The 17,427-nt window shown below is 40.5% G+C and overlaps 1 protein-coding gene across 2 annotated transcripts in view; it reads right to left on the bottom strand.

The window, feature by feature from the left end:
* EGFR (epidermal growth factor receptor) overlaps positions 1-17,427 on the bottom strand; it is a 225,495-nt gene that overhangs the window by 199,682 nt on the left and 8,386 nt on the right. The window lies entirely within an intron of this gene.

The raw sequence follows: 17,427 nt of genomic DNA on the forward strand, positions 1-17,427 counted from the left end.
GGACAGTAGTTAAAAACAAACAAACAAAAATCCACGTTTTATAAGAAGGTACTGAAAAACAAAACCAAAGTCTCTCTTCAGTTATTAACCTGATGATAAAAGTCAAAGTAAAGAGTTTAGGAAAGCATTTTTAAGCATTACTTTTCGATATTTAAACAGGCTCTGGAATAAAAAATACCAATGGGAAAAATAAATTGCAAAATTCTAATCCACCCATTTTGTATTTCCCAATGCTCTTCTAAAACAAGCAAACAAAAATCCAATTATCAAACAGAGGACAGGTAAAAGGATGTAGGTCTTTCAAGCTCCTCTTTCTCTTATTAGAGACGCTACTTGACTCTGAAACCCTGGTGGCGTAGTGGTTAAGCGCTACAGCTACTAACCAAAGGGTCGGCAGTTCGAATCCGCCAGGCGCTCCTTGGAAACTCTGTGGGGCAGTTCTACCCTGTCCTATAGGGTCACTATGAGTCGGAATCGACTCGACGGCACTGGGTTTGGGTTTACTTGACTCTGCACACGTGGTGTCACCATGAGTTGGAATCCACTCAATGGCAATAACCACAACTTGACTTAAGCTGTGAGTCTCAGAACTAATACTTCTTTGAAGGAATGTAGGGTTATACATACAGTAGTTCTGCAGAAAGTTACAGGCAATATAGCTCTACAGATATAATTCATTTTTTATATTTTTCTGGGGGAAAATCATTCTCCTGACCTCCAAATGGCTAGATTCATAGCTCTGATGCAGAAAATTCAGGCAGCCTTGCAATGAAGCTTTCCAATAAGCAGCTTTCCTAGTCAGAAGAAGACAATAGATGCAGCGCTGACTCTATCACGTATCAAAACATGTTTGAGAACAATTGTTCACAAACAGTGACACGTTCAGGGAATTCTGAGTAGCATGTTGCTGAGGGTGAGTTGGGCGGTCTTATGGAATTGTAAAGATTTCATGCAACACCACACAGAATGATGTGTGCACTCTTCAAATGCCTCTAGAAAGGCTAGATGAATTTCTGTCTCATGATCAGTGAGGACAACAGTCATGTACCAGAGCTTAATTAGTTGGTTTAGAAAAGGGAAAGATAGCAGAACAAGGAGAACAAAATCAGAGAGGACCCCATCTCTCTCCCCAGCATGCCTTCGCTTCGAAACAGTTCCTTGCTTGTTTGCCCTTTGGGATCAGAATTCATGGTCTGCATCCTTTGCCACCAGTGGGACAGCACAAGAGAAAATGAAAAGGAACAGAATGCATAGAATTTATTTCTTAAATACCTATGCACTCGCATAATCATAGACCCTCTGTTCTCACCTTCTCTATAAATGACCCCCCCCACCCAAATAAAAGCCCCACCAGTGACTGTTCAGTCTGTGAACACCTCCAGTGACAGAGAGCTGTCCCTTAACAAAGCACACCCTCTTTGGATTAGTGATGTGCAATGATGTGACGTCTACCTCTGTGTGCCTTTTACCTACCTCTTCTCCTCCCTAAACCCTCTTCCCCATGGCAACTTTTAAAGGCAGATAGGATCCTCAAGGTTCCCCTTCTTCCCATTAAATGTCCCCAGTTGTTTTAACTCCCATGTGGGTTTCCATGCTCTTTGCCTTCTCTACTGCTCCTCACACCTCATTTTCCATGTTCCCCTTAAAGTGGGACACTTACAACAGAACTCGGAATCCTTAATTGATTTCTGCTCCCTGAATGTCACCCAAGCATTTAATACGCAGGTTGTATAAATCTTCACTGATGTCCCCAGTAAAAAATGTTGAACAAGCTCCTATTATACATAGGACAAACATTTCCTTATAGCAATGTCTCCCAAACATAAACAACATATGGGCCACTTTTATGGAAAAACAATGTCCATAGACCCTGATTTGTGAAGTACTAACTGTGGACCTGGAAACCCTGGTGGCGTAGTGGTTAAGCGCCATGGCTGCTAATCAAAAGGTCGGCAGTTCGAATCTACCAGGCACTCTTTGGAAACCCTTTGGGGCAGTTCTACTCTGTGCTACAGGGTTGCTATGAGTTGGAATTGACTTGACGACGATGAGTATTTTTTTTTTTTTAACTGAGGAACTGAAGTTTTAATTGATAAAAATTTCACTCACAGACTTCTGATTTTGACCATTACAGAGAGAGTAGTGTCAGACTTTTCTTCCTGCCGCAAACAACCCTAAGACCGAGCAAAATATTTGAGGCAACTGTTTTTACCTTTCATTTGTACTTTTTCCTAAAACTGATCCACCTGAAGGTGTGATGGGCTCCTGATTCATTTTCCTCACCTTTTTTTTTTCCTACAATCGCCCTTCTCCAGCTTTTCAAAATAAAGGCATACCTATCGCTCATCCAACAATCTTAAGCTGTTCAGGCCTCTAGTATAAAACTTCTCAGGTGCCACAGAAAGGCACATTCTGAGAGTGACTGGTACCTGACTAGCAAGCCAGGATAACATTGATTGGGCATACTGAAGTGACCCTATAGGACAGAGCAGAACTGCCCCACTGAGTTTCCAAGGAGCACCTGGTAGATTCGAACTGCCAGCCTTTTGGTTAGTAGCCATAGCATTTAACCAGTGTCGCACCAGGGTTTCTGGTAGTATAAAACTTCTCAGGTGCCATACAAGGGCACATTCTGGGAGTGAATAGTACCTCACTAGGAAGTCGAAAATGTCTTATTTCATCCAGGCTACCAACTTGTGAGAAGTCTTCTTGCCCTATCATTCATCGATTTATCAATATATCCATCCTGGAATTGGCATTCAGAACTAGGACAGAATGTATTAACAAGCTTTTTGATGAGAAAAAGAAGTCAGAATCATACTGACAGAAAGCAAACCTGAGTTGTCTTAGTTATCTAAAAAAAAAAAAAATTTTTTTTTTTTTTTTTTTATCTAGTGCTGCTATAACAGAAACACTACAAGAGGATGCCTTGAACAAACAGAGATTTATTTTCTCACAGTTTAGGAGGCCAGAAGTTCAAATTCAGAGCACAGCTCTAGAGGAAGGCTTTCTTTTTCTGCCAGCTCTGGAGGAAGGTCCTTGTCTCCTCAACTTCTGCTCAAAGACAATCTTCACCTGGCACAGCATCTCCTTCCCCATCTCTGCTTCTCACTTGCTTATTTAATCTCCTTAAAATCTCAAAACAGATTGAATCAAGACACGCCCCACATTAATCCTATCTAATTAACATAAAGACAACCATCTGGATTCTGGGTGGAGGCCCCTGGCCCTCGGCTTCAGATCTACCTTCCAGGCCTTCTTGGGTGGCAACTCAGCTTGCTTGGCTTTGAACGGCCTCATTCTCCTAGTCCATCTGAGTGGTGACCCCACTCCCTTGGCCCCAGCAGACCAAGGTCTTCTGCCCCTTGGGCATGACAGCCCCACCACTCATCTTTGGGTGGCAGCCCCGTCCCTTTGGCATACCTTAAGTGCAGCTCCACACTCGGGAACCAGGTTGGTGAAGATCCAACTCTGAAACCTAAGAAGCTGTGGCCCTACTCTTTGAGATCCTAGAGACCATGGCCTCTCCCTTTGAAACTGAGAAGCCCTTGCTTCCCATGCTCCTTCCAACAGTTCTGCTAATCTCTGGACTGCTCCAGGGATGGTCCTTTTCTTTTCTTGGAGGGCCAAAGATATAACTCCTTCGGCCTTTTTTTCTGCCTGTAGAATTCCAAGAGGCAGGCAGCATTCTTTCCTTTTGTTCTTTCTCTTTCCCCTTCAGTCTAAACTTAAGAGGAGTTTTCTGTTATGGTAGTTGTTTAGATAAATCAGTCACAGGCTTAATCTCTTTACCAAAAGATTGTGAAGCCATGTCCTTGGTGAACATTCTAGGACACACGTCCTTAGTTTGCACAACAGAATTTTCCAAATCGAAGCACTGTTTTCATTTTGCACAGTTTATTTTTAAGTCCATCTCTTTCCTTTCACATTTTACGATAAGCAGCAAGGAGAAACCACACAGCCCCTTTAAGATCTCCCTTAGAAATCTCATCAGCCAGATATCAAGTTCATCACTTTCAGGTTCTACCTTCCACCAAAACATTTGAACTTAATTCAGACAAGTTCTTTGCCACTGCATAAAAACATCACCCTTCCTCCCCATTGTCCAATCATACGTTCATCTTTTCTTTTTTTTTAAAGTCTCACCAGAAGCACATATAACGTCCACATTTCTAGCAACATTTTTGTTGCTGGCATCATATGTACTCTCTAAGGCGACAGAGACTTTCTCTACAGTTCTCCTCATTTCCTTCTGAGCCCTCACCAGAATTGCCTTTGTCAGCCAGAATTTTCCCAACAGTCTCTTCAAGGCAATCTAGGCTTTAACTATTAAAAAAAAAAAAAAATTTTTTCTTTTTTTAACTATTAGGCCCCTTAAAATTCTTCCAGCCTCCATCCATTACCCAATTCCAAAGCTGTTTCCACACTGTAGGTATGTTAAAGCAGCACCCCACTCCCAGTACCAAATTCTGTACTAGTTACCTACTGCTGCTATAACAGAAATACCACAGCTGGATGCCTTTAACAATCAGAAATTTATTTTCTCACAATTTAGGAGGCTAGAAGTCCAAATTCAGAGCACTAGCTCGAAGGGAAGGTTTTCTCTTTCTGCCAGTTCTAGAGGAAGGTCTTTGTCTCTTTAGCTTCTGCTTTCCAGTTTCTTAGAGATTTTCATGTGTCTTGGCATCTATCTTACCCCATCTCTCCTCTACTAGATTGTTTAATCTCTTTTATACTTCAAAAGAGACTGACTCAAGACACATTTTATACTAATCCTGTCTCATTAACATAACAAAGAAAACTCGTTCAAATGGGGTTATAACCAGGCATAAAGGATAGGATAATACAGAATTTGGGGGGATATAATTCAATCCATAACAGTTGGGAAACTGCTTTGACAATGAGGATTGGCTCTACCAAATGCCTGAAATTAGATCTTTTGCAACTTTTAAGCTTACAGTAAACATCTTCAGATGTCAATTTAGAAATCTGAGAAGAGGATATATAGATTTTCAAAACTAACTTAGTCCTTAAGGTAAAGGTCTGCACGGCCCTGATTGAAGTATCAAAGTGAGACTATTCCCAGGTGCTAATTCCAAAGAAAATAATATGTGTCAAAAACCTTTGAAAAAGCTGCAAAGTGCTCTGCCATACTAAGTTACCATTAACATTCACACACATTTTAGTGAACCTAGTCTGGCTTATTGGGATCATCATTTGATTCTGAAGTACTCACAACCCATATTAGACTAAATTCTCACTGCTAGGAATGTGAAACCAGTGAACGGGATTTTGGACAACAAACTCCTCAAAAGCAGAGGCTCCATTTTCTGTCCTTGTAACCCAGTACCCATTAGCTTTTGTGCACAGTATGCTGTAAGCATTTAATACATGCATAGTTGGAGAAACCCTGGTGGCGTAGTGGTTATGTGCTACAGCTGCTAACCAAAAGGTTGGCAGTTTGAATCCACCAGGCGCTCCTTGGATACTCTACGGAGTACAGCAGTTCTACTCTGTCCTACAGGGTCACTATGAGTCAGAATCGACTCAACGGCAATGGATTTTTTTTTTTCAGTGAGTTGAACTGAACTGAAAAATTAAAATGAGACATGCAAATAAGATTCTGCCAAATTATACCAATCTATTAAAATAAACTGCCCCTGGTGGTATTGCAAACATAGTGAAATACAATCGGAGTAAGAAGAAGGGCTCAGAATGCTTGGGGAGCTGGAAGGCTCTGGAAACTTCCACAAGAGGGTCAGTGGTATGTGTATGCATTTACTATGTGAATTGGTGAGTTTTCCTTGACTATGGGATTGATTTTCTCTTCTCTTTCTCTTCTCTTTCCCTGTGTTAGTCTGAACAAGACTCCAAAAAGAGCCTGACACAGGGAGAAAGTAGTCTGAGAAGGAAGTCTTTCTGCAAAGTTTCTGCACTTGTTTACTACCTGTTAAAAGAGGAGGTTTTCCTTAGATGGGCTGATTATACATATGTACTTTATACGTAAGGAGGAAACCCTGGTGGCGTAGTGGTTAAATGCTACGGCTGCTAACCAAAGGGTAGGCAGTTCAAATCCGCCAGGCGCTCCTCGGAAACTCTACGGGGCAGTTCTACTTTGTCCTATAGGGTCGCTATGAGTCGGAATCGACTCAACGGCACTGGGTTTTTCGGTATACGTAAGGAGCCTTGGTCATGCAGTGGTTAAGCACTTGGCTGCTAATCAAAAGATCAGCAGGTTCGAATCCACCAACCACTCCACAGGAGAAGTATGGGGCAGTCTGCTTCATAAAAAAAAAAAACAAAAACCCGTTGCCATCGAGTTGGTTTTGACTCACAGCAACCCTACAGGACAGAGTAGAACTGCCCCGCAGGGTTTCCAAGGAGTGGCTGGTGGAGTCAAATGCCAACCTTAAAAAATTACAGCCTTTGGAACTCTATGGGGTAGTTCTACTCTGTCCTGTAGGGTTGCTATGAGTCGGAATTGACTTGATGGCAACTAGGTATATGTTATATGTATCTATTAATGTATATGTATCTATGTATATACATCTATGTTTGTATCTCTGCATGTATATCTTTATGCACATGTATGTATATGTAAAGGTGTAGGAGTATGCGACTTTCTTGTTATCCTTTCCAAATCCTATTTTTAAAACAATATATATTTAACTAAGACTAAATTGAAGTTGTAACAGTAAGAGGGCTCACTTTGAGTTTAACAGATCATTTAGCTACTTATACCAAAAGAAAAAATAGACACACTGTGTTGACTTTGAAATCCAATGCCTTCTCTGAGATCCTGAATTTTCTAATAAAAGCTGTGGCTTTCCCTGTAGGTTTCCTATACTCTACCAAGTGTCTGTGAATCTAGGGCCCCCCAAATATATTTTTAAAGTTTCATTACAGTAAAAAAAAAAAAATTTTTTTTTTTTTTATAACGCACACAGAGAAAAGAGTATGAGTCAAAAGTGCACAGCACCAGGGATTTTTCACCAAAGGGATACACCTGTGCAACCGGCACCTGAATCAAGAAGTAAGACATCACCAGCATTCCAGAAGACCCTCCTCAAGGGCACTTATACTTCACCTTTACTTAAAAACAAACAAACAAAAAACAGCTGTTGCTGAGTTGATTCTGATTCTAAAGAAGCCGAAACAGAACAGAGAGATGAAAATAACCCTAAAACGAATATAGTGGTGCACATACCAAGACTTGTGAATGGAAGTGATTATAAATTTGGCACATATAATCTAAAAGTATAGGAGGGTATTTGTCCAATCAATTAATCACTCCTCTCTCTCTCTACTTCTCTGTCTGTCTATCTATACTCTCCCTCCATCCCATACTCTCCCTCCATCCCTTTTTACCTTGTGCCCTCATGGTCTCCAAATGCCAAAGACCAAAAAAATCCATTAAAAAAAAAAAAAAGATTTCTAAATACTATTGGGAAAGGCTACGATTTCTACATCACCTCCCTAGGGAATTAACTAGTGAGCTTTAGCCTAGGTTAACATTAGATAAAGATTCAACACTAAATACATACAATTTTGCATTAAAATGTTAACCATTCAGGAAGCTGGGTAAAGGGCAGATAAGATCTTTCTTTACATTTTTTGCAACTTCTTTTGAATTTGTAATTCTTTCAAAATAAACAGAACCAACATCACAAAGCTATATTATTGCAGCAGATTTCTACTTGTATTTAGGCATGCAAGATGGTCAATATTTTTTCCCCAAGTACAATTTTCTAAGAACTGCAACAACAAATGCCTTAATTTCTCAATTAAAATTAAAAAAAAAAAAAATCCTTGGTAGAGATAAGATCAGACTATTCCATCCACACAAATACCTGCTCTGAAAAGTGTTTCAAGTGTGAAGCACTCAATGCTTAAAAACATTACCTAGAAGACATACAGCAATTCATTTTGTAGTCCTTCCTTCCTAATCACACATTTTTTTCTTCCCTTTTAACATAAAAAAAACAAAAAATTGCTAACCATAAAGTTAATTCTCAAAGAAAACCTTTTGCCTCCCCAAAGCATTACACACCATGAGCAGTGGTCACTTCCCTCACAGTCGTTCACGCTTTCAAATGGAATGCTACCACGCGCACTGCGTCTCCACAATTGTGCTGTGACAACGTCAAAAGTCTCACAGATGGCAAAAACTGGCATGAAGGTTAGACCACACTTCAGCCCATTTGTAAATCAAACACCAAATAAATCCTCTCACTGTTTAAAGCAACTATGCCCCTAGCAATGTCTCTGAGATAAATTATCATCTTGGAACTCTGAGCTTTTCCATTTTTGGTGTTTCTTGCAGCAAATGCAATTTATTTTTACTCACAGATTTAAAACAACTTTAAAAATAACTTTTATATGCTGCTGGTAGGAAACAGCAAGTCTCTAGCTTATGTTTATTTTTGATGCCTGTTACCTCGCAAATTAAAAAACGATGATAGATTAAAAAAAAAGGTAGATAGGTAATCGGTGCATTTTTATGGTTTCATGTAATGCCTGCAGCCCTTCCTATTATGTGCTCTGAGAAGAGAGAAGAGACCTAAAGAAGTTCTGAAGATGGAGCCCCAAATGAAAGTGGCAGTGTCAGTATAGGCACAGGAGTGGCTCAAAACCTATCCCAAGTGCGCTAAGCATTACCTGAAACAGCTTAATTAATTTCAGATCAAATAATTACTGGAAGGGGGATAAAAACTCATGAAGTTTGTTACTGTTGTTGGTTGCGGTTGAGTCACCCCAATCTATGGCGACCGCTTGCACAACGAAACAAAACGCTACCTGCTCCTTCACCATCCCCATGATTGGTTGGGGATTGGAGGGCTGCGATCCATAGGGTTTCCACTGGCTGATTTTCAGAAGTAGATGGCCAGGGTTTTCTTCCTAGTTCATCTTAGTCTAGAGGCTCCGCTGGAACCTGTTCAGCATCATAGCAACACTCAAGCCTCCACTGACAGATGGGTGGTGGCTGGATATGAGGTGCATTGGCCAGGAATGGAACCCAGGTCTAACGGTTGCTAAAAGGGCCAAGTGCTCCATGATGGCCTTTTCCAAAGGCCTCCAGGGGACCATTAAGACATAAAGGCAGGACTCTTTGGAAACGTATGAGGTTACCATTACCATGTCTGGTTTAGCAATTGTGGATAGAAAGGATGAATGAGAGAAAACATACAAGAAATAAAGCCTCTATAGTAGCTGTATTAGAAGTTCTAATGTGAGAAAAGCACAGCACTAAATCGGAGTTATAAAATGAGAATTTTATAAATTAAAAAAATGAAGGGCTATTCAGAGAAAAAGGAGTCCCCAAGTGGTAGAAACAGTTAAGCAGCCAAAAGGCTGGTGGTTCAAAACCACCCAGAGGCACCTCAGGAGAAAGGCCTGGAGATCCACTTCTGAAAGATCACAGCCCTAAAATCCCTGTGGAGCAGTTCTACTCTGTACACAAGAATAGGGTCGCCATGAGTCCGAATCGACTTGATGGCAACTAACAACATAAAGGGAGGGTTAGTTGGCCACGCTCTGTGAGCCCAGCAATGGCAAAGGGCTGTCATAAAAGAGACAAGCTGATCAGAAGCCCTTCTCCTGCCTAGGTCTCCTTGACTTCCTATGGGTCCAGCCTGCGGCAGCAGACACGTGAAATTGAAGCATACAGTCCTTAAGAACACAGCCTCTCCAGTGGGAGTCCTGTCCACTACTTCCTCTTTCCAGTCAGGTGTCCTCAGGTAAGTAAAGCAATCTTGCTGAGCCCCAGGTTCCTCATCTACAACATGGAATCATAAAGACTACTGGGAGGATTAAAGGTCATAACGCAGCTAAAGCCCTTAGAAGAGGGAGGATATAAACACTTACGGATGTGCTCTAGACATGGGTGGGCACTGGGCTCAATACTATCCATGACCCATCTCATTTAATCCTCTCCACAGGAGATAAGTTAATACTGCTATTATCTTCTTTTTATAGATGAGCAAACTGAGACTCATAGTGGTTACACAGCTTGGTCAAAGTCACTCTCCAACCGAGGTGGAGCCTGGGTTCAAATCCAGGAATTATGACTCTAGAGACAGTGCTCCCCTTCCGGCACATCCCAGCACGTCCCTGTGCATCTGGGCAATGGTAGAGGCTCAAAGGGGTAGTGGTGGTTCGGTGGTAGAATTCTCACCTCCCATGCAGGGTACCTGGGTTTGATTCCCGGCCAACGCACCTCAAACGGAGCTACCACACATCTGTCACTGGAGGCTTGTCTGTTACCATGATACTGAGTAGGTTTCAGTGGAGCTTCTAGACTAAGACAAACTAGGAAGAAAGGCCTGGCGATTAACTTCCAAAAGTCAGCCTATGGAGCACAAGGAACATTGTCTGATTCCCAACCCATCATGTGGATGATGCAGGACCAGGCGGCATTTCGTTCCGTTGTGCATGGGTCCCTCTGAGTCAAGGGCCAACTGGCTCAGTAATAACAGTCTATCCAACAAACAAACAAACAAACAAACACCATCTATCACGTCTAGAGATTTTTCAGGGGATTCAATGGTACATCCACTAGCAGACTTGTATAAATGATAAATGACAAAGAATAACAACGAACAGTGCAGTATAGTCAGAGAACTGTAAGGACACCATCACCAGCTTAAACAGCCATGAAAGCAAGCAGTCAAATGTCTTTAGAGTTAGAGCACGCCAAACTGTAAACATCGCCTGGGTATTTCTGTCCTGATTCACATTCCCACCAAAATGTTAGAAACAGTAGTGATCATGCCAGGGTTTTGTTTCCTACAGATTTAAAGGCTCAGTAGAAGTCTATGTATGTGAAACTGTACTCAGGGAACAAAACTTTACTGGCCTGGGTCAAGGCAAGTTCATCTTCAGACATACCTCCCCTCACCCCCAACCCCCATTAAAAAAAAAAAAAAAAACCCATAGAGGCCCATTAAACCTCTACCCAACTACAGGAAGCTGCTTCCCCAGGCAGAAATGGACTTAATGATTTAATTGTTCTCTCTCCATCTTTTAGGATGACGCTACTAAGCTGGCATGCTTGATGTCTCATTTCAAAATCACCTGGTATTAATGCATTATTATCTGTTACTTTTTAAAACTACTCTTAAACTTAGCCTGGGCCTTTTGCGGCTTGGCGGAACATCTTGTGAATGGGCTATGTGACGATCATAAGACCAGTACGATTGTTATTACGTTATACGGTACCTAGAGGTTCTTTTTTTCATTAAAAACCTTGTAGATAGTGTTCAAAAGTCATCACACCTGTGAAACTTCTATTAGACTAAAAATACGTGCAATCAGCACACCAACACCAATACACCAACACAAACCAGTACATTCCACCTCTGGTTACCACCTCATTCCTCTCTTCCCTTTTCACCTAGATGTCAGAACACAAGCATTGGCCTGGGAGAAAAAAAATGTCCAATCTATTCCCCAAAAATGAAAAAGTCCAAGGAACCCTAATTTTTCCCTTCCCAGGGTGGGGGTGGGGGGGTGGTAGAAAAATGCAAGAGAAAAACACACTGTTGGCAACTCTTCCCACCTTAGCACCCCATTTTCACTGGCTTTGTCCAGGCCTTGAATTCATGGCTACTTATTTCCCTTGCCATCGTTTGAGTGTTTTGTTTTTGCAACTGGGCGACATTATGAATATTTAGTAGCCATTGCCCAACAATTCTAAAAGCCAAGCTTTTCTAGCTAAGACTCTAAGAACAATACTACGTAATGACGGAGATGGGCTCAGATAACCACCCAAGTCTTCCACCCATCTGGGATTTTTCTCATTCGACTGCTTCTCCCCCAAACCAGGCACATCACTAAGTTGGCATGTACGCAGAAAGGGATCCCTGGAGGCCAGGTAAATGAGATGAAAAACTGAGCAACTTCTCTGGCTGACTCTTTATGTAGACCCCACATCACCAAATTGCTCAACTTTCTGTTCTGCCTTGGCTGGATAGACTTGTTATTTAAGGCAAGATGGGACAATTTTTGCACAATTATCTTTTGCAAGACTTAGAGGCCCAAATACTAAAGCCATCCCATAAGCACAACCTGAAATCAATACACGTTGCTCTTGTTGTTAGCTGTTGAGTTGATTCCAGCTCATAGCAACCCTATGGACAACAGAACTGAACACTGCCTGGTCCTGCACCATCCTCATGTTCATTGTTATGCTTACGCCAACATCATAATTCAAATGCATCAATTCTTCTTTGGTCTTCTTTATTCATTGTCCAGCTTTTACATGCATATGAAGTGACTGAAAATACCATGGCTTGGGTCAAGTGCACCTTAGTCCTCAAGGTGACATCTTTGCTTTTTAATACTTCAGAGAGGTCTTTTGCAGCAGATTTACCAAATGCAGTGCATTGCTTCAGTTCTTGAACTGCAGCTTCCATGGGCACTGATTGTGGATTCAAGTAAAATGAAATTCTTGACCAATTCGATTTTTTCTCCATTTATTGTTGTGTTGTTTATTGGTCCAGTTGTGGGGATTTTTATTTTCTTTATGTTGACGTGTAATCCATACTGAAGGCTGTATGTAGTCTTTGATCTTCATCAATAAGTGCTTCAAGTCCTCTTCACTTTCAGCAAGCAAGGTTGTGTCATCTGCATATCACAGGTAGTTAATGAGTCTTCCACCAATTCCTTCATATAATCCAGCTTCTCAGATCACTTGCTCAGCTACGGACTGAGTAAGTATGGTGAAAGGATACAACTCTGACACACACCCTTCCTGATTTTAAACCACGCATTATCCCTTGTTCTGTCTGAACAACTTATTCAACAAGAGTTCTATCATCTCGGGTTCTAAAAATCTATATGTTCTATTAAACACAGGAGCTCAGTTCTACTCTGTAACAGGATCACCATGAGTCAGAATCACTGCATATTCTACATCCTATTCATTCAGCCAGTGAACCTCCTGCAAGTGAATCATTTTGATGTTTATGATAACTTCTCCTTAAAAGTCAATGCTACTCAGCCATCTAAGGCACAAGAACTGGTCTCTATTCACCTGGAGCAACAAAGGAAAAAGAGTCAGGAACAGGAGGAGGACATGGAATGTGTGCCTAATTGCCTCCATGAATAATTGCCTCCTTTGCCATGAAACCAGAAGAACTGGATGGTGCCTGGCTACCACTTACTGAACATTTTGATCAAAGATTCCATATAAGAATCCTGATCAAAAGGGGGAAAATGCAGAACAGAATTTCAAATTCTCATGGACTCTATACTTCCTGAAGCCATGGGGGTGGATGAACCCCTGAAACTATAGCCCTGAGATAATCTTTAAACCTTAAACCAAAAATACTTCCTGAAGTCATCTTAAAACCAAACAATAGTTTAGCTTAACAAGTAAAAAAAAAAAGTCTGCCTTGAGCATTGTGCTCTTTTAAGAACTATTTTTACGGAATCAAATTGACCGCAACAACTAGAAAGATTAGATAGGAACCTTAGGGGGCAGTGAGTTTATGTTAATGAGGAAAGAACAACTCATAAAAAGAGGGTGAGAATGGTTGCATGACTCGAAGAATGTGATCAGTGTCACTGGATTATACATGTGGAAACTGTTGAAATAATGTTTTACTGTATCTACTCTCAAAAACAACAAAATAAATAAAATTCAGAAGAAAAAAAAAGTCAATGCTTTCAAATATAAGCCCAGCTAGAATGGCTTCTTATAAAAGGTATGATATATAAAATGAACAATCCTGGTGTGCCACACTATTCGTTAAGTTTGTCTCTTGCAGTAATAGCTGTTTATACACCCTAATGAGTTTAAGTGCGTGTTTTCATTTAAATCATAGAGATGACTCTTTACAGATCTCTGTAAGTGAATTACTGCATTTTGCCACCGGCATTGCTAGCTGACCAAACTGTTAAGTCAAGCTGCTTTCTCCTCTCATCTTTTTTTTTCAAGCATTTACAGGTCTGGAACATTTACAGAAGCTTATGACACAACTTAAAAAAAAAAAAAAATCATACTTTAACTTTCTGAAGTAAATGTTCTCAAGGTTCACAATTTCGTTGCCCCCTCTCTTATGAAGTGGGCAGTTAGGAAACACATACAAAAGACAACTCTTAAAAAAAATACTTCCAAGGGTGATCAAAAAATCTGGGAAATGGTTAATGGTGATGGTTGAGCAACATGATAAACACACTTAATGTCACTGAACTCTTTGTGTGAAGAGCGTTGAAATGGCAAATGTTCTGTTACCTATATAGTTACCACAATTAAAAAAAAAAATACTTCATGAGAAGTGGAAAAGTGGGAAAGGGAGGAAAACGAAGAATATACAAAAGGGCAGGAAGCATAAGTAATAGAAGTGAAACAGAAATGTTCAGGAATGCTGTGTATTCGTCTTTCGACTCACAAACAGAATTAAAAGTGACAGAAGCGACCCATAGCTATAAACCAATGAAGTCTTACAGGTAGAAGTACAGAGAGTTCTTGGAAACATTTGATGCTGGTGTATAAAGACAGAGTTGCACACAGCAGGAAAAGTATCCCATACCTAAATTTAGACTAGCCCAGTGATCATGGGGCTAAGCTACTTCCTCGTTAGTACAGTGGTGAGTATCCCCGCCTGTCACGCGGGAGACTGGGGTTTGATTCCCTGAAGGGAGAGTGAGCAACCTTTTGGAAACCCTGGTGGCGTAGTGGTTAAGTGCTACGGCTGCTAACCAAACGGTCGGCAGTTTAAATCTGCCAGGTACTCCTCGGAATCTCTATGGGGCAGTTCGACTCGACAGCACTGGGCCTGGTTTTTGATTTGGAGTGATCATGGGCAAATCACTAAATCTCTCTAAGCCAGGGTCTGTCCGCCTTCAAATGTGGATAATTATCCTGCTCTCACAGGGGTTGTTAGGAGACTTGAAGACGTTACGGGACTGTGTAAACTGTAAAGTGCTGTACAAATGTAAAGTATTACTATTATGACATCAGTGTTTTAACATCTAAATTACAAGGGCATCACACTTATGACTGACATGCTTAAACGTATATCTTGCATGCATTTAGATTTGCTTTGAATTGCACAGGTGTTTTCAGCTGGAAGAAGCCTTAGAATTATCTAGTTTAGATATTTTATGGAAGTTGAAACTAGGAGGGTAGATTCTAACCTGTTTTCTCTTACTATTATAACTGACAACAGGGCATGGAAAAATCCATTAAGTCATGTATGGAGAAAAATTCCTCTGTCAACACTGCTTTACATGTATATGCATATTCATATGAATCTTTAAGTATTTAAATATAATATTTATATTGAAAGTAATCATAAACACTGAATGTCTTTGACACTTTTTAACCTTTTTTAAAAATTATATATTTTTGCAATCATTTGTCAAAGCTTTTCATTTCTAAATTTTTCTTTCTCTATGAAGGCTAATTCAAAATGGCTTTCAAAAAAGAGAGAGAAAATGAAGAGCACCAAGGACACAGGGCGATTACAAGCCCAAGAGACAGAAAGGGCCACGCGAACCAGCAACTACATCATCCTGAGACCAGAAGAACTAGATGGTGCCCGGCTACAACCAATGACTGCCCTGACAGGGAACACAACAGAGAAACCCTGAGGGAACAGGAGAGCAGTGGGATGCAGACCCCAAATTCTCATAAAAAAAAAGACCAGACTTAATGGTCTGACTGAGACTGGAAGGACCCTGGTGGTCATGGCCCCCAGACCTTCTATTGGCCCAGGACAGGAACCATTCCCGAAGCCAACTCTTCAGACATGGATTGGACTGGACAATGGGTTGGAGAGGGATGCTGGTGTGGAGCGAGCTTCTTGGATCAGGTGGACACTTGAGGTTATGTTGGCATCTCCTGCCTGGATGGGAGATGAGAGGGTGGAGGGGGCTAGAAGCTGGCAAAATGGGCACAAAAAGAGAGAGTGGAGGGAGAGAGTGGGCTGTCCCATTAGGGGGAGAGTAATTGGGAGTGTGTAGCAAGGTGTATATGGGTTTTTGTGTTAGAGACTGACTTGATTTGTAAACTTTCACTTAAAGCACGATAAAAATTATTTTAAAAAAAACAATAAAACAAAGAGAGAGAGAGAAAAATTAAGGCAATAAGTTATTCTCACTCATAAATATGTTCCATGCATGTCTAGTAAAGCGCCAGGAAATGGTAAAAAAGATTAAAAAGAAGTATTCAAAAAGTAACTCTAAGGATAAGGTTTCTGATTCTCTATTAACTTTGTAGCAAATCATAGCCAAGGAAAAACTCTGAAATGCATCCTATGTAAAAGCCTACTAAAATCAATACACGAAAAACAGGTGGTCCAAGAAAGAGTTCTTCAATGCCCACTCTTTATTCTTCTCTCATTCATTTGTACTTAACCAAAAGTGGATGAAACTGGAGGCTTTTTTCCTACAAAACAGATGCTAACGGTTTAACTTCCTAATACTATATTAAAATGTGCTTTAGTAAAAAAAAAAACAAAAAATCCTGTTGGAGTCACTAGATATTGGAAGTACTAGAATGAGCTTAAAACGAAAATACTCGTGTCTGAAGTTCAACCATTCACAATGGCTTATAGTCTAAGAGAATGAATTAGAAGAAATTGTATAAACACATAGAAAATCTTCCAACAGCTTTCAGGTATTCAATGTTTGCTGTTAAATAAACAAGATTAGGTTTTCGTCATTAAAAAAATCTTTTTGAAAATCCTCTAATGATCAAAAACTCTCAGGGCACACCTGCCGGTCCTTAAATATCTGCAGGAATTCAATAAATAGTAGGGTTTTATTCCAAACACTAAAATAGTGAAGGGTTTGAGTATGGACAAAGGAACTAAATCCTGCACACTTTTTCACACACAAATGTCAATCTGTCATATCAAAGAGACTATATGCAATGCTCTGCTATTCTTCCAGTCTGGAGTTAAAAAAAAAAAAAAAAAAAGGGCTTCTGGGAGATGGTCTAATGACATCGTACATGAGGAAATACAAATGCTAAGGCAAGTGTGACATCATCCCACCAGCATGTAGGTTTGCCTGTCAAAGGCAGTAAGAGCATCAGGTGTCACATTTCTGCTTTTAACATAAAATCTCTTCTAAATGCTCATAAGACAACTGCAAGGTGAACAGCGGTACTCTTTTACACAGAGTTAGAAGGGCACAGGGTATCACCAATGGTATATTTTACCCTTTATTTGTTGAGGGTCGACCTGTTTGTTTCCAGAAGATCTCTGCAGATGAACAGGTAAATACGTGCACTGTCGACAGCAATTTAAGCAACAGATGTCTTCTCTAATTCACAAGTGGTACTTACTGGCTCATTTAATTTCAGCAACATTTTCTGAGTTCACCATGATTCAACAACAAGTGCTTCCTAGGTCCAGAATTTTGCAGGCTTTTTGCTTCCTTTCTTTGCTTTCAATGGCAGGAGTTTAAAAAAAGGAT

Source organism: Elephas maximus, chromosome 8 (genome assembly GCF_024166365.1).
Source record: "Elephas maximus indicus isolate mEleMax1 chromosome 8, mEleMax1 primary haplotype, whole genome shotgun sequence".
Taxonomy (NCBI): Eukaryota; Metazoa; Chordata; class Mammalia; order Proboscidea; family Elephantidae; genus Elephas; species Elephas maximus.